This window comes from Nyctibius grandis, chromosome 3, assembly GCF_013368605.1.
Source record: "Nyctibius grandis isolate bNycGra1 chromosome 3, bNycGra1.pri, whole genome shotgun sequence".
Classification (NCBI taxonomy): Eukaryota; Metazoa; Chordata; class Aves; order Nyctibiiformes; family Nyctibiidae; genus Nyctibius; species Nyctibius grandis.
The window spans coordinates 107337156-107355522 of NC_090660.1; positions in this window are offsets into that span (position 1 = coordinate 107337156).

The window sequence follows — 18367 nt, forward strand, 5'->3', positions numbered from 1 at the left end:
TTCCACAGGTGACAAAAGGAAAGATCTCCATCACGTTAACTAAACCAAAAATGCAAGCAGCATGCAAACAGCATACTCACTTCCACAGTCTATTCAGCTTGTTCTAAATCTGATTATTCACCTGTTTTGTACTGACTGCCATCTGCCCACTCCTCCTCCTCCTGTCTGTCTCCAACACAGACTTTATGCCATCTCATAAGCCTTTTTTTTTTTTTTTTTAGCACCTTCCTGCACCCTTCTTCCAGGTCACTGATACATAGAGAGAATAAACTTAATTGCAAGATTGTTTCCTGGGGCGCCCCAGTCATTACATCTCAAATTGACTCCAATAAGTTTTTGCCATGTAAGACTTAAACCCATATATTATTTCCCATCTTTAAATATATATATATAATATGTATGCAGATAAATTATACCTATTAAATATGCATATAAAATATATTTACATACATATTTAAGACAGGAAATAGATTCAAGACAAAGTCAGCCACTACTCATGCTTATTTTCCCATTTAAACTGCAGCATGAGCACTAATCACCAGTACGTACATACAAGAGTAAGCATGCAGGTATTTTTATTTTAGGCAGACAATCCACTGCCTCATAGAACTTGACAGTTGTCTCCATTAACTCTATGGCTGTTACAGCCAAATCTTATCATGTGTTGAAAAGGACGCTGGGATTAATTACGTAGTTCCAATCTGGCCCTTTTATTAGTATCAGGAATGTTCGTTTCCCAGTACATGACAGTCACTTAAAACTCCATCTGGCTTTTTTGATTTACACCAGGAACTTCCGTACTAAGAGTTCATGAATATATTAACTACACTGATTTCTTTTTTCACCCCCTCTCTTCTCCTAAAGAAACAAAATACAGTTTTCAACAAAATGCTTAAGCACGAACGAACCTGTAAATGCCTGTTAGCATTTGGAAATTTAGGAAGTAACAAAGAAAGATTCCACGCTTCTTTACATAAGGAGGGTTTGTTTAAAAAAAAAAAATCTAGAAAAATAAATCCAAAAGAGCCTTCACTTTACTTTGTCTGCCACTGACCTTTAGACCTGACACCCACTGCATCCTGTGGGAAACTTTTTCCAAGAGCCAACTTTCTTATAAATATTTTAGCAGATTTAAGCATCCAGACTACATTTTATTTGCCTACATCTACAGAATGAAAAGGCTATTGAATAATGACAACATACATGCAGACTTTCACATTCACGTAAGTATCTATAAAGCGATAAAATACAACATAATGGAATCTTGGATGTGCTACACGCAGGTGCTTTTGAAGTAATTTTTTTTAACAAGGTTTACTCTTACAGCTGCTACAAGTCTCTAAAGCACATACAACTGCACTGCTGTCCATTTTCCCGCATATGGTTTTAAAACAGATTTGCATATCCTCCAAAAATAACAAAAGCACTAGAAAAAGCCCATGCATTCCTAGATTTGTGTAATAAAAGCAAGAGCGATAATTCAATTCCCTACTCAAAATGAAAATTCAAGTCCCTCTTAGATGTTTTGCCAATAAATTTCCTTAAACTCCGCAAGAACAGCTTCCTTACAGGAATTTGTTTAGCTTTTAAGTGTCAAAGCACTGCACCTGTTCCTTTTCAGATAACCAGTCTCCTTGTCAAGTCTTATATTCCTCGTTTCTCCATTACAATGAGAAATTGTTTCATGCAGTATGGAACAGATCACTAGCAGAAAGTCACAGGAAAGACTTCTTCGTTACTTCCATGGGCCACATCAGCACTCGTCTCCAGGTGCACTTCTCCACGTCAACCCTTCTTCCCTTCTCTATATGGTTCCACTACAGAGCTATACATCTTGTACAGTCACGTACATGACTGCACTACATCAGTGCTCATAAGGAAAAACTTTCCAGCTGCTCAAAACAAGCCACAGAACCAGACAAGGACGACCACATTCACCAAGACAGGTAAGCAGGAATTTGGCTCCCTCACACTGCTTGAGCACTAACAAAACAGACTAGAGTGTATTTAAGAAACGCTTTGCATTTTTTTAAACTGAAACATTAGATACTGTTCAAAGAAGGTGCCTGATTTACTTAGAATTAAACTACAAACATTGCGTTACTGCAGGATTTTATGCCAGCAAGTTTCAGCTAGATTTAGCAAGCAATAAAAACAGAAGGAATGTTTGTTTTTGAGAGCTTGTAACAGAGGATTTGCTTCAATTTCACCCATCAAGTGACAGTGTCTTCATTATGCATGACTAAATGCTAACTACAAGAACAAGTTTAAAGCCATCAGTATCTGAAGGCACAATTCCTCACAAAGACCTTGTAAGATGAAGTGCACAGTAATAGTACATAAAAGCCTTTATTTTCCAGTCTTAATATCATTGAAGCTTCTGTTGAAACTTTAGTCCTTTGGGTTTTATGGCTGTTTTATCACCAGCCATCAAAACTGCATTAGCGGTCCGCCTATGTATGGTACAAATCAAGGCTTCTGTCCAGTAAAACCTCTCTCTCATGATTATCTCCATAGCCACGTTACTTCACAGTGGTTACAGTTCCCATCACCAAAAGGAGAAAGGGGACGAGCTGTGTCTCACTCCAAGTTATTCCCCTGATGTCTCCTAGGAGGACAGTATTATGTTCCTGGCATAGATCTCTTCGGCATGCTCACAAGAAATTTGCATGTAGACATCTGAGACAACAAGCAGCCAGTAACTATTCAGCTCTCAAAACCTACAGTAAGATAACGCCAATGAATTTTCATGCATGAGAACAGCAGGACAGGATGTACAGTACAAGCTTACATAAGACACAAGGCACTGCTGGGAACCAACAGAAGTGAATAGCATAAATGGCTCAGGAAAATGCTGATGTCACTCGTATACATTTGGGTTGCGCTGGCCAAGTTTCTCCGATCCTAAAACTGGCCTCTCTATCTGTTTGTAAAACCTCACAGTTTGCTGTTTTACCGAGATCTTGAAAAAGAACTTGTTTTCAAAAACCCGTGTTTCTTCCTAATACTAAGATGAGAGATAAAAAATAAAATCCAAGAAGACACTAGATTTACTGTAGCACTTACAAGCAAGAATCTAAAGAAAAACAAAAAATGTAATGTAGAACTGGAAAAAGCGTGTAATTATCTACACAAATACTTGCTCCTAATACTTACTGAAAAAATAGTTCAAGCACAACTTATCTGTGTTAAAATATGACCTCTGCAAACCTACTAAGGTCAATGAGACTTAGAGTAGTTACTCAGTGAACCCTGCTTGCATAAATTAAAGATGCCTAAGGGTAGCTATGAAATCAGGTACTTGATTTTTCCAGGGCACCTACATATTATGAATTAACAATGACTTGCCATTTTACCAGAGCAGCTTTCAGTTTTGTTAAGAAAAAAAAAAAAAAACACAAACAAATAACCCCAACTGTGTTGTGCTTACCTCCTCCTCAACACATAAAAGCTTTCCTATTTAATGTTAAAACTTCTCATGGAAGTTTGGTATTAACTTGAGTAGACAAGTAAGAAACTATAGATCAAATTACTTTCAAAAAACCTCTACGTTTTTTATCAGTCAAATAGTGCTTCTTCCTGGTGTATCCTTCTACAATAGATTTAAAAAAAAAAAAAAAAAAAGAGACAAGTAATCTAGCTGCCCAAATTAGTATAAAGCAAAACTGTAAAGAGGGAAACTTAGCTCACTCAGGTCAGTATTCACAGCAGCAGCAACTCCCAGCTCTGTGCTTGGCTGCTTTTACCTGTCACTGCAGTGGCTGCACACCACTTCAGAGCAGCGTGTGAACCACGACAGGTAACTCCTTCACAGTTCTAGGACTCCTGTACTGAAGTTTTTGCCTGTGGCATACTTAAGGCATGTGATTTTCGATAGAGAGCATCATAAAAGGTGACAGGGGAAAATACTGTTCCTAAAACTGAACTACTCAGTTTCTCTTTCATTACACATGTAAGGAACTTATTGTCACTCCCTTCAGTATTTTCTTGCAAATACAGAGGCACACTGAGATAGCATGGAGTTAATGCAAGTACCCAACCCTGGCAAGGATTACTGAATGATACTGAACAGTATCACAGTAAGTTACAAAGCAATGCCAGAAGTAATTTCTGCATCAGACTGCATATATCAGAATAACTCTCCTCCAGTTCCCTACCAAAACACCAAGTCTTAACACTACATAGCTGAGAGATGTCAACTATCAATCAGAGATACTCAGCCACATCAGAAATTCACAAGGGTTTCCTTCGCAGTGGACAAGGGCACCAGCTTTGTTCCAGGCAAACAGGAGGGAAAAAACCCCACAAACTATTTGCACTGTGGAATGGCAGCCCTTTGAAAGCATATTAGAGTGCACACTTTGTAAAAATATGAAGTGTAAGATGACCACATAGCACACATCACCAAATATCACAGGTCATTAAATGTCTTTTTAAGCAAGTCCCTATTTCCATCAAAGTGTAGCTACTACAGGAAAATTCTGCACCCTGGCTACAGCTTCTATGCTTCTACAGTAGAAATAACATCACTATCTACCTGTTATTACTATAGCAGATAAGCATTTCACAGTCATTAGTATATTTATTCACAATACTTTTTTGGAAAGCACCACTATTCCTGATTCATAAGCAAACAGAGGACTGATGCAGAAAGACCAATCCAAGGTCACAGAGTGAGTCTGTGGTAAAGTAAGAAACTTCACCTGGTTTTGCCTTCACGCAACTAATACTTTCTATTAATGAGTCATCGCTGCTCCTCTAAATTATTCTTTGAATAGGAACAGACAACAGACTGCCTGTAGCATTTAAACTCTACATGCTAGTAGCAGCTTCACTCCAGGCTTTTCTAAAAAAAAAAATCACGCCCAAGGGCCTTGTTCTATACAGTCACAGAATCCTACTTCAGCACTGGGCTGCTGTGGGGAAAAAAAGGGATGTATATATATATCATTCGGAAGTCTGCCTTATTTGTCATCCATCTTTCTCACTAAAAAAAAAAGAACAACCCAGTCCTTGAATAGTTTTACTCCCTCATGCTACAGACCACCGGGCAAGGGCAAAGTGCAGGGAGGAAGGGACACTCAGCTCGGGAGACAAGTTATGCAAAGCTGGGGGCCGGGGCGGGGGGCTGAACTCCCTACAGCCCAGGGGAAAAAAAAAAAATTAAAAAAGCCCAACTTCTGTTCTCAGGTCAAGGGGGTCAAAGCGCGGAGGAGGGGGGGGGGGGCACAGCCCCCATGGGCTGTGCGGTGGGAAAAGGACCCCCTCGGCCCGGGGAAGGGGGGCACAGTGAAGGGCGCAGGCTCCTCTTCCCCCCAGCAAGACCCCCGTCCCACCCCGCACAGTGCAGGGCGGTGGGGAGCCCCCTCCCCAGGCTCACCCCCACGGCCGGGGGATGGCAGGCTGCAATCTCCTACACACACCCCGCTGCCCAGGGCGCCCCTCCGCCCCCGGCGCAGGAAGGGCGCTCCGCCGCCCCGTCCCACCGCCCCAGGGCCCCCTCCCCGCGCCCCGCTCGCCGCCCGAGGCCGCGACCTCCCCCTCTCCCGCCCCCGCTCGCCCGTACCTGTGAGGGGAGGCGGCGGGGGGCGGCCGGCTCCGCCGCCGGGACCGCAGGGGCTGCCTCACCCGGCCCACCCGCAGTCCCCTGCTGGCGGCAGCCGCCACCCTCGCTCGGCCGGGGGGGGGTCCCGCGGAGCCGCCCGGCCCGGCCCAGCCTCGGCTCGGCCCCGGCCGCGTCCCCTCCTCGCCTTTAGTTTGACCTTTTCCGTGTCTCCGCTCCCTGTCCCCGACACACTTTGACGTCACTCCCATGGCAACCAATCCCCGCCCCCTCCCATCTCGCGCGCGCGCTGCCCGCCGCCCCCCCCACCTTCTCTCCGGCGCACGTGCGCACGCACGCACGCACTCACGCACGCAGGCGCGCACGCGCCGCCGGGAGAGGCGGGCCCGCCTCTCTCGCGGCCAATGAGCGTGCCGAGGGGGCGGGGTGCGCGGAGCGTGTGCCGGCTGTAGTGCGCGGGGTGCGCGGGGTGCGTAGCGTGCGCCAAGTGCGTGGGGTGCACGGCGTGTATGGAATGCGTAGGGTGCGCCGAGTGCGTGGGGTGCACGGTGTGTGTGGTGTATATGGTGGATAAGGTGCGTGGGTACACAGAATCACAGAATGTTAGGGATTGGAAGGGACCTCGAAAGATCATCTAGTCCAATCCCCCTGCCGGAGCAGGATTGCCTAGACCATATCACACAGGAACGCGTCCAGGCGGGTTTTGAATGTCTCCAGAGAAGGAGACTCCACAACCTCTCTGGGCAGCCTGTTCCAGTGTTCGGTCACCCTCACCGTAAAGAAGTTTTTCCTCATATTTATGTACGTGGGGTGCGTGGGTACGTGGTGTATATGGTGCATGGGTTGCACTGAGAGCATAGTGTATACGGTGTATGGGGTGCAGAGGGTGCATGCTGTATGTGGTGTGCATGGGTTGCACTGAGAGCATGGAGTATATGGTGTATGAGGTGTAGGGGGTGCATAGTGTGCACAGAGTGCATGGGGTACGTGGTGTATGTGGTGCATGATGTCCGGAGCGCATAGTCTTTATGGACCATGGTGTGCATTCTGTGTATGCGTGGTGCGCGGTGAACTGCACCTATCATCATTCACGTTGTGCTGTGCACTGTGTTGTGGCTGCTACCAGCGTGGAGTTCACCGCTTTCACCCTGCAAACCCGAGAAATATTTGTCAGGGATGCAGGAGGGAGGATTGGTGGTGGAGGATGCAGGAGAGCACGTCAGAGGGACAACAAAGCTCTTGCAAGGGAGATATTGCAGTGGGAGTGGAGGTAGAGGGATGTGGAGCAGGAGGAATGCTGTACGTGGGTGCTGTGGAGCCAAGGGCAGAGCAGCGTGTGACAGTAAAGGCCAGTGGAAAGATAAGGGTGAAAGAGGGAGGACACGCGCTTTCACCCTCGTCAATGGAGTGAATCCTTCCCTCCTCTCCAGAGGGAGAACGGAAATCGTAACACGAAATGCTGCCTTTTCTCTGCACACATACACAAGCCAAGCTAGTGCCGTCGTAGTTTGCCTGCTGTAGTGTTCTTCCTTATCCCACGGTGCTTCAGCATTCCGTGGGGATCAAGCTGCTTCTCCAGTCCCACAACTTACAGCACGTTCCTATTGTTCGGGGAGCATATGGGAAATTGCATTTATTTTCCCCAAAATATTTGGCGTAAACATCATTTATGTAATATGTATAACATATGGTAGGGTGCACATCTCAATGCCTCGCTACACAATGTGTACATAAATTTTTTATGTGTAAACCCTTTGCTTCAAACACTGTCAGCTGTGAAAAGGTTATGTACACACAGCATGCAATCTGTGCAAGGCTGGTGTAGTGGACATCTTTGGGGTTGTACCTTGTTTCATGCAAGGTGCGTGCATAAATAACACGTTATGTATTGCAGGCTCTAAATTGAGGTAAGTACGCAGGCACGATATTTAAATACACTATCAATTAGCAATTACACTGCGTCTTTCATCTACCCTACGTGCAGGACATGCTGCATACTTTACATGTGCCACGTGTCTGTCAGAGCTCCCAAACGACAGTTCCAAGCGATTTTTAATCAGAAATATTCATTCAGAAAAGCAATCCAATATTCATCAGAAATACAGACTGAGATGTATTCAACAAACCCTTCCTGAAGGTGGATAGAAGGGCACGGATACAGTTTTCCTGCCTTTGAAATGCATCGTACCTTTCTCCCAGAGCATTAACAAACTAGTTTGAATCCTGTCACGGCAAGACCAGGATCTACAGTGTGAATTCATATGCTGTCTGGTTCTTGCTCATTTGACAGCAAAGATCTAATAAGGAAATTATTTTAATAAGGAAATTATTTTAAAGAGAGATTTTTAACTGTCAATGAAGTTGTGACAGGGCTCGTTTCTCATCAGCCCAACTGGATTTAGTGTTGTATTACTGACTGCCAGCAAAACACTCAGATTTGTTGATGTTCAGAGCAGGAGCATTCGGGTGGGAGGCAGCTCTTGCGCAGGTGCAGCGTGGTGTGTGCAGGGTTAGGTGCTGACCTGCCCGGTGAGGGTAACGCCAGTCTGTCCCGGGGAGCCCGTGCGTGGATCTGCTGGCTTTGCACAGTGGTTCTGGTAGACGCCAGCTCTGCTGGAACTTGCTTTCTGATGGCTTTCTTTTTTCTTCCAGTCTCCAAACCACAAACCTGACTGTGGCTGGCTCGCAGGGCTGCGAAGGGATGAGTTTGGCTGGTCAGCAGGAACCAGGAGAAACCTTATTCTAATGTACCAGACAACCATCTGGGGCCGATGTGACGCTCAGCCATGATGGGCAGGGTACTAAGATGCCAGGACTTGGGCCTCCGTATTTGTAATGGTGGAAAACTGCAGTGTTCATGTTACTGATCCCCCCCAAAATCCCTGTTGAGTCAAATCGGGAGGAATACTTTGAACTGCAAACTCTTGGGAAGGGCATAAACAAATGTGCCACCAGGGATATATCAATATGACACCAGCATGTCCCCAGGGAAGTGGTTTCCTTCCTGCACATCTCCTGTTGCCTGCCAGTTCACCAGGGACAGTACTTTGTTTTCTCCCGGGGGATCAAATGGTGTAATCAGTGCTTGTGTGCCATATATTGGCAGAAGTAAATACTGTCCTTGGCTTGAGTAAATTCATGTAAAATCCACTTATTTGTCATTTTTATCCATGGAATCTTAAAAATGGCAAGATAAGCCCGTAATGACTGGATATGACGAAAAGGAGATGGGGCAACAATGTAGGTGAGGGAGGAGATGGAGAAATCAGTCCTGGGGAAGGATCTGGCACTCGCTAGGCATGAGAGAGCCAGAGCTCGTCGGTTCAAATATAATCTCCCAGAAAGGGAGAGATAAAAAAAAAGCAACGTCTCTCCTTCTTGCACGGACAATGCCGGACTCCAGCGCCTGATTTCCATGAGAAAAGCCACTTCTGGCATTGACATTCTGCAGCGTAGAGTCCCCACCACAGACCTCCTCCTCAATGTGAGGCTCAAAGAGGAGGGGAGGAATAAACTCTGCTTTCCAAAAGGGCTGGAGCTGCCAGAGAGGCTCATGGAAAGCCAAGTGTGCAATGAGGGAAAACAGGGAGAGAGGATCCCTGCTCACAGACGCAGTGAAACGCCTGCCGAAAATAAGCGGGAGAAGGGCTAAGACACATTTTTGATGCATTTATACAGACTTTGAGCAAGCGCTGGTTTAAAGCGAAATCGTTGACGAGGACACTGATGTAGGGCTGATTTTGAATACAGGAGCGTTGCACTAATGTCTTTCCTTCATATGCATAACATCCATAAGTGCTGCTGATTTCAAATCCCGGCTCACACAGAGTTTTTATGAGTACTTTTCATTCTTAGATCTTGGAGGGCTTTACAAAGGAGAGCTATAAATAAGACAGATGGGAAAGTGAGGAATAGAGAGGGGCTTTTAAAGGGCAATAGATTGTTTCTTTAAGGGTTTCTGTGGATAAGAAGTGTCATTTTGCTGAATATAAAATATTTTGCAATGGCACAGTGTGCCAAATTACTTGTGAGTAGATATTTATGTTATTAAGGGAAAGTTTTGTCGTCCGGTGTGCAAATTGTCTCTAGCTAAGCTTTTGGAAAATACAAAAAGAAAAGCATTTAATGTGAAATTTCAACATAGCGTATGCATGTTTTAGGCACTTTTAAATTAAACAGATCAAAGCCTTTTATTCCTAAATGCTAGAAATCCAGTGATACTTGTTTAACTATGTAACTTGACCTGTCTGTTTTACATGTTCCCAAGGTTTATTGTAGGCAGCTTTTAAATTAAGTGGGCTGGAACATTTGATGCTCTCTTCCCTGGTTTTCAAAGCCTATGCAGAGCCCATACTGTGTGACTGACGCTGCTGTTACAGTGGTAGCATTTTGGTTTTATCACAAGGTACGCAGCGTGGCGAGGGAATGGAGATTACCCTGGTCCCGATTCCAGCTCTGCAACTCCAAGGCAGCCATTTCATGTTTGCCTCCTTCATCTTTCCCCTCTGCGGAACTGGGTACAATATTTTCTTATCCTCCAAGGTATCACGAAGCTTCATTAACCTTGAGAAAACAAATGGGTAAATTGCAAACAACAGGGACAGAGAGGGGAAGGCCCTGGCAGTTTAAGTGTCTCCATGTTCATGCTCACCTGCATGGGGCTGTTTTACCCCCGATGTTCCATGGCGCCACAAATTGGCAAGGTTGGGAGGGCCTCAGATACTTTCCTTGCATTTGAAATGACATTATTGTATAACCGTGAGGCAGCCGTAGGCTGATGGCTGAGTGATGTTTTATGCAGCAACCCTTTCACCCAACGGTGACCTTGTAACTGGATAATAAAAGCCATATTCCATTTGCAATTGCACCTGTGCTGCCACTATTTACATTGCAATGGCACCTAGAGGCCCCGTTGTATGAGGCACAGTAAAACTGTCCCTGTCTGGAACAGACTGAAAGTGGGAGGAGAAGCAGTAACAGAAGCAAAATGTTTGTCTCAAGGTCATATATCAGAAAAGTAGCTCTGGCAGAAGAAAAAAAATCAGGTCTCCCAAGTCCCAGTACTATGCCCTGTGAATGGTGGCTTTTAGGGAAAAAAGGAGTTATGTACTTCTAGGAATATAAATGTGAAATGCTGGGAGATCACAATGTCTGCAGCAGGATTTGACCTTTGTTTATTCTTCTGGCTGCAGAAGTGCTTGTCTGGTAGTTCTGGAGTTTGGTTCTTTTAATTTTTTTTAGACATTTTAATATTTAGGCAAATATTAAATTGCAATTAAATTGTCAATGCCTTCACGAGAGGCATGATTTTATCTGAAGTATGTTATGATTTTCCTAATAACAGACCCAAAGGATCAACATTTCTCTTTCGGATTATTCTTTGTTTGAAAAGCTAATTGTTCCTGAAGTAATGCTTGCTGGGTTTGCAGTGGTCTTTTGTAGGTCATGAAACAATGAATCCTCAAGTCACATCATCCTGCTTACTATCCAGTGTGTTTCTATGTCACTATCAGCTCTGCTTTGGTTTGATCTAACCAGATGGTATCTCACAAGATGCTAGACATGAATATTTCATATGGTTTAGAAACTGTTTCTCCTCACTCTTCAGTGGTGAAATGTGTTGATTTAAGACTTTTCACAACTTGAGATACTTTCTGGCACGGCGCCATAACTCAGGCCAAAGACAGCTGAGCATTGTTGTCATCTCACAATGTGGGAAGCAGAGGATGTTACGGACTGATGGAAAAATGTAGCTGAAATTTTCCCTTAAGAGAACAAAAAAAAAAGCATTTGTCAGGCATCAATCTTCCGGTGTAGCTGTTACTTAGGTTACGTTTTCTGGACATAATGTGGTAAGTCAGAGACATTAGATCAATGCAATTTTTGATCCATTGAATCAGCAGCCAAGTTAATCTCACATCTCTGAGCCAGTGAACACTTTGTTTTCACTCAAAGTTGGTCTTATTTCATTTTCGGCCATTTCTGACACTGTTTTCTTATTTACAGTATCAGTCTTCAGCCACTGTATCCTGTGATATAAATCAATTAAGAGTCACCTGCCTTTATCATTTTTCACTCAGACTTTGCTTTTGCTCCTCTTTGGAGACATTAGTGTTCTCTTTTTTTCTGGGTCTGTGTTGTTCTTAGTGGATAATCAATATCGAGTTGCAAGTGTTGCTCTGCAACTCTGGAGCTTGCAAAACCAGCTTATTTAGTTTTTTCAGCCACATATTTTAGCTGTAAGCTTTCTCGGGGCTGATCCAGCTCCAGATTAAGACACGCAGAGCTTGACTCGGTTACCCACACATAGAACTTCAGTGCCATTTAAGATCATAGAATCATAGAATGGTTTGGGTTGGAAGGGACCTTAAAGATCATCTAGTTCCAACCCCCCTGCCATGGGCAGAGACACCTTCCACTAGACCAGGTTGCTCAAAGCCTCATCCAGTCTGGCCTTAAACACTGCCAGGGAGGGGGCATCCACAGCTTCTGTGGGCAAGATGTCCTAGAGGACTCTGCCTAACCTCCAGCTCCTGCTTCAGAAGGTCGCGAGTCCACCGTAGATCCTGTGTGATTTCTGCCAGTCCTGTAAATACATCTGAGATACCCTGGGGCATTTCCAGTGACACTTGACGCTTGCGTATCAGTTGGTTAAATATAAGTGTCTGTGTGTGGGCATCTACCTCTGAGCTAGGTGTCTACATTCCCACTAGAGTCAACAGAGATCCGGTCAGTAAAGCCTAGAGAATGTCCAGCTGACCAGATGGACCTTAAGTGTCCATCATACTTCTCTGCTTGACTTTCAGATGACACATTTTTCAGAGCAGGATGTGTTTTGCTCTTTAGGGCTCATTCTGGCAACTAATTTAAACTCTCTCTGCGTACCAGACAACAGTCACACATAGAAGGAGCCATGTAGCAAGGGACTGGGGATCCAAGGGACTTTCTTTCCAGCTAGAAGGCTGACACCTCACAAAGGAAGGCAAATTCCCAAGAAAAAAAATCCTCCCTAACCCAGCTGTGCTGCTTCTTTGTATCCGAACACATGCCTTGCAATCTCCTGGAGTCTTGGATGGCACATTCATAGAAATGAGCAGTTGTCGTCCCTCAAGCCACACTTTATATCAATGTACATTTGCTCTTGTTTAATTTATGTTCACTGCACACAGAATCTGGTAGGTATAGATTCCCATGTAATATAAATTTGCAGGTAAGTAATGTCAACCCCTCTTCAGGAAGACGTGGGAGGCAGGCAATGAATGGTGGTGGAAGAAGAGCTGGGAGTTGAAGTCAGAGATCTGGGAAGACAGGGAAGATCAAGCAGGTGTAAGAGAGGGCAGAAGAAAAAAAAACAAGGAGGAAGAGTGAGATGGAATGGAGAACATGGAGGTAAAGGAGAAGAGGGAATAACAGGTATGCTGCTTCAGAGGCAGTGTCACATGATGCTGGAAAAAATAGAGGATAAAGCACAGAAGAAGCTGTTGGTCCTTTGGCTGGACTACAGTGTCTCCCCAGGACACCAGGGGAACAAAGAAGGAAGAACAGTGTTGAGATTAACAAGAAATTTGTGAAAGCAAAAGAAAACAGTTAGGCTGTGTTTACTAAAGCAATTTGAAGAGCAGGGTAATTTTACCCTGATGGCAGAACAGCATGAAGGATGCAGCATCTCTGCCCTCCGACACACCAGCCCTGCAGGGCCAGAGGCAGAGCAGCTCCTGATTGACTGAGTCCCATCGTCTGCTATTACAAACAGCCACATTATCTCATCCAAAACCTGTCAAACTCTGTCAGAAACACAGTTTGGATGCCCCCTCTCAACACATTGCAGCTATTGGGCAGCCTTAGGACACCCCTATTCAGCTGGTTAGAAATTTTCTGGGCTAATTTTTTTCTGAGCCAATTTATACCACTTGTTTTTGCACGAGAATTGGCTTTTCACTTAAATAGTTCTCCCCTGTGTTTCCCTCCCTGCCATATTAATAGAAAGCAGTCATGTTCCTTGCAGCCACTCTTCTGCCAGACTAAACAAGACTCGTTATGAAACAGGACATTATAAAATAGGCTCTCCATTCCCATGGTGCTTCAAGAAGCCCTTCCTTTCACCTAGTCCACACTGAATTTGTCTTTTCTGAACTCAGTCAGTCAGATGCGATCACAGTTTTTCAGAGAGACTGGCTGTACGGCAGCGTTTGCTTGGGACCATAACTGCACACCACAGATCTGAGACCTGCTTTCAGCCTTTCCAGTCATTACACTATTAGAGCATCCATAGTGTCTATCAGTCAAGGTCCCTACATCTCATTTCTGCTCCTCCCAATGGAGTACTTGAGGGCACGCAGGTTTTCAGACTCAGCCAGTCCCCCCAGCAGAGGCAGGACCCTGCCGATCCTCTGGCTGGTGGTAACTTGCCTCCAAGGAGGCAGTGATTCCCATTCCTCTTCACTACTAGAAGTGCGGAAACCCTTTGCACAAGATGAATTGGTTTCATACCTGTATTTAAGATGGCAGCTCTCAGCTCCTGCTTAGTTTTGGATCCGACACTGCTGTCCAAGCCCAAAGAGCTTGGAGTGCAGGGGAAAAAGATGCTGCCACACAGCTGAGCAGCGCTGTCAGGGCTCTGTGAAAGATCCCAGACCCACCAGCCCTCCAGCAATTGTAGGAACATAGCAGTAGTTGCTCAGCTATAGCTTTGCTGCAAGGAGCATTCCCCACTATGCTTCACTTGAAAAGACAGCAGTAGTTTTTTGTTTTCTAAAAAGCAGAACAAAACAAAATAAATGTTCAAAATAAAGAAGGTATGATCCCCCAGGTCATCTGTCTTTATGATCTCAACAACTTACTTTATACCACCTTTATCTTTATTGCAGTTTTTCCTTAAGAGGACTTAACCTTCAAACTCCTTATTCCAAACATGGAAACTCTTTTGCAGTGACTGCAAATATTCTTCCTGAGTTATATTACTTTCCTTACTTATGAAAACTCATCAGCCACATTTTTGTTTTACAGCTGTTATAATGACAGAGTCATTGAAGTGCTGGTCAGAAGAAACTTCTGGAGGCCTCTGGTCCACCCACTTGCTGAAAGCAGGGCTCTAACTAGCAATTGGTGGGGTCAGCTGTGTCTTTGTCCTACGAAGCTGAGGAAACCGCCAAGAACAGAGACTCCCCAGCCTCTCTGGGAAGCCTGTTCCTGGGCTTCACCACCCTCCTAGTGAAAAAGTTTGTCATCATGTCCAACCTGAATTTTCCATGCTGCCTTTTGTAGCCATTGCTCGCTCTTATCCTGTCTGCTAGTGCTGAGAGACTTTGGCTTGACTGTCTTTATAGTCCCCATCTTGGTAGCTGTAGACAGCTTTTAGATGGTCCCTAGCCTTTTTCTCCAGAGAAACCAAGCCGGTCTCCCTCAATCTCTCCCTGTGGGTGATGCCCTTGAGGCCCTAGACCACGTTGGTAGCCCAGGGATGGACACTCCTTGGTTCCTCAGCATCCTGTTGAAGTGGGTGTCCTCACCTGAGCACGTGGTGTCTGCAGAGTGGCCTTGCCAGTGGCAGGCAGAGAAGGGATACCATCCCTTACCTGCAGTCCTCTCTGCAGTTTGCCTTCTCTGTAGTGAGACTTTGGCTCCTCTTTCAGCTGGCTTCTGCCCCAGCACCTGGGCCCTTTCCAGCAGGGCTGTTACTCAGCCAGCTCTCGCCATCCTGTGCTGATGCATGGGGTTCTTCTGCTGGGGGTGCAGAGCTTCGTGCTTTGCCTCCTTCAACCCAATGAGGTTTCTTTTGGCCCCGTCCTTGGGTTTATCATGGTCTGTCTCTGTTGGTAGAAGTGCTGCCATTCACTGTGTCTTCTCCCTCTTCCTCTCTTCCTACTTCCACTTTACTATCACCTGCCAGTTTGCTGAGGGTGCAGTCTGTGTCATCTTCCTGGTTGGTGATGAGGCCCCTGGGGTCCTCCCTTGCCAGCTTGCAGATGGATGTTCATCTGTTGGTTGCAGCCATGTGAGCCAGAGATCCAGCCAGTTTTCCAGCTCGGCTTCCCTTGTGTTCATTGAGCTTGGGCTTCCTCAGCTTCCAGGTGAGGCTGCGGTGAGAGACTGTTTCAAAAGCTGTGCTAAAGTCAATCTTATCTGGGTGCTGTGCGTTAGACTTGGCCAGCAGCCGACACCCCTTCAGATACTCTTTCATTCTCCCTCCTTAACAGGACAGGGGGAGAAAAGAGGATGAAAAAGTGAGAGAGAAAAAAAGGGAGATCATTTAACAAGTACCATCACAGGCAAAACAGACTTGACTTGGGGAAAATTAGTTTCTTTTGTTGCCAATTACAATAGATTGAGGTAGTGAGAAACAAAGAGAAAAAATTAAAATGACACTTTCTCACCCTCACCTTTCCCAGGCCCAGCGTCACTCCTTTAATCCCGACTCCTCTCCCCACAAGTGGTGCAGGGGGTGGGGACAGAGGTTACAGCCACAGAATTATAGAATATCTCAAGTTGGAAGGGAACCATAAGGACCAGTGAGTCCAACTCCCTGCTCCTCACAGGACTACCTAAAACTAAACCATATGACTAAGAACATCATCCAGATGCTCCTTGAACTCTGACAGGCTTGGGGCCGTAACCATTTCCCTGGGAAGCCTGTTCCGGTGACTTCCAGTTAGCTGCTCAGGCAAGATCTGCCCTTGAGAAGTTTTCATTCACTGTTTCACAAGTGGAGAGCATACGGAGGAAAACTTACTTAGAAAATCTTTAACAGTGAAGTCTCTCACCCAGAACATCCAATTTTCTTTATTGTAAAAATTGATTGTTCCAATTTGTCTTCTAATAAAAACAAACTCTTCATAGTCAACTGTCTTTTTGTGGTTTGGTGTGCTTACTTTGAGGATGATCTGCAAGTGGATCTGCACTAAGGCTTTGGCTCTGCTCTGGTCCCATCACAGAGCATCAAACCTGCCATCGCATCTCGCCCTTGTCTCACCTCTGTTCTCCTGCGAGAAGGATTTTGCTGGAGATCATTATAGTCTCTGCTCACTCCTGAGTCCCCTCCACAATACAGAGTCATCTGTCTCACTGAAAACTGAAAAAAAAAAAGTGTCCTTTCTGGTTTTAGACCATAATTAGATTATCTTTAGTTATTACTTCACTGTCTCTGCTGAATAGATATGCTTTTACCCTCTTTTTAATTATAAGGCTAGAAATATTTTACTGTGATATATCTCTTGTCTTGCTGTGTTAACTTTTCTCTCTAATGTTTCCCTAGATCAGAACAACATCTGTGTACACCATGGAGGCCATGGTTCCCATCATTTTTTGATGAATGGACCTCTACCAAACTTCAGCGTTCCTCGCAGAACACCATGCACCACTATTACCTAAAAATTAATTAGAAACATTATTGGAAACATTGCTTAATGTAGCTCCAGAGACTGGCTGTGAATTAGTTGCTACGGCTAACTGTACCCCATCCAAATATCTTCTGAAAAACCTCAGGTGCTGAGGACAGACTGGATGAAGAGCAGAGGGAGTGATCCAGCTCCAGCAACTGAGCTGCAGTCCTGAAGGGTGATGTGTGATGCTGTTTTACTGTGTCAGACCCCTGCTGATGGGGATATATAAAATATACAAAAAATTTTGATGTCAGCCATTTCCCCAAAGTCTCTTTCTTTTGTAGGAAGTGGATCATATTCCTTCATTTACCTACTTGGTTAATTATTTCAGATATCTGAAAGTATTCTGTTGTTTTTTTCTACACTGATCGGTGAGGCAAAATCTACAAAATAAACAACATTGGCAAAATCTACAAAACAAACAACATTGGGGCCATTATATTGCTCAGAGCTGACTGGCATGGTTGGCTACAGCTATATTTTTAAACTTCTACAATCCAAAACAGGATGGCCTCAGCTAGACTGCACCAGCTCTTGCATGGTGTGCAGGCTGGCTGAGATAAAACCGTCACTCTTCTCGCATTGTAAGATAGGGAGGATTCACTCCCAGTGCTCAGGAACTTTCCCTGCATTGTTCCATCCATTTGTATGGGTGTAACCTGCATGGCAGCGCTGCTGATTTATGTTAAAATAAATTATGTCTTTAAAAACCAGGGGAAGGGAGGACCCACAACTGTAAATCAAACATTGCAGCTCTGATACTTGGAAAGATACTGAAGTGAATTACTTATTCATCCCTAGAGGATTATAAGTCCGTGAGAAGCAGCCAATATGGGTTTGTTAAGAATAAAGTATATCACATGAATTCAGTTTAGTTCTTTAACCCAGTGGATAAAGGCAAAACAGTTTTGTGTTGGCTGTAGTAAAACTCTTGGCATAGCCCTGTGAAATGTCCTCACTGAGTGATGAAGAAAACTGGTCTAGATGAGCACTGCTTAACCCAGATGATATCCCACATCAGCAAACAAAGTCCAGTACATCAAGTCCCTGAGGGCACTTTCTGTGATGAGACATGAGGAAGCCTCCACCGGCTGGAGGAAGGCATGAGCTAAAATGTCTGAGAAGGAGGAACATCCTCATTCAGAGGAAACTGCTACAAGGCAGGGAGCACAACTGCCTGAAAAAGTCATGCTCAAAGAGAACTTATAAATTATTCACTTTCCACCACCAAGCTTAATTTGTGGCTGACAGGTCTACCTCAAATCCAGAATGGCTGGATTTTCTCGTTGCCACGTTTCCTTGTGGTACAGAGCAATTTGCAGAAGAAGAAATTATAGAATTTGCAGAAGATAACATTCTGGGAAGAGATGCAAGTGTTTTGGAAGACAGCGTTAGAACTCAAGTAATCGTGATAACTTTGAGAAAT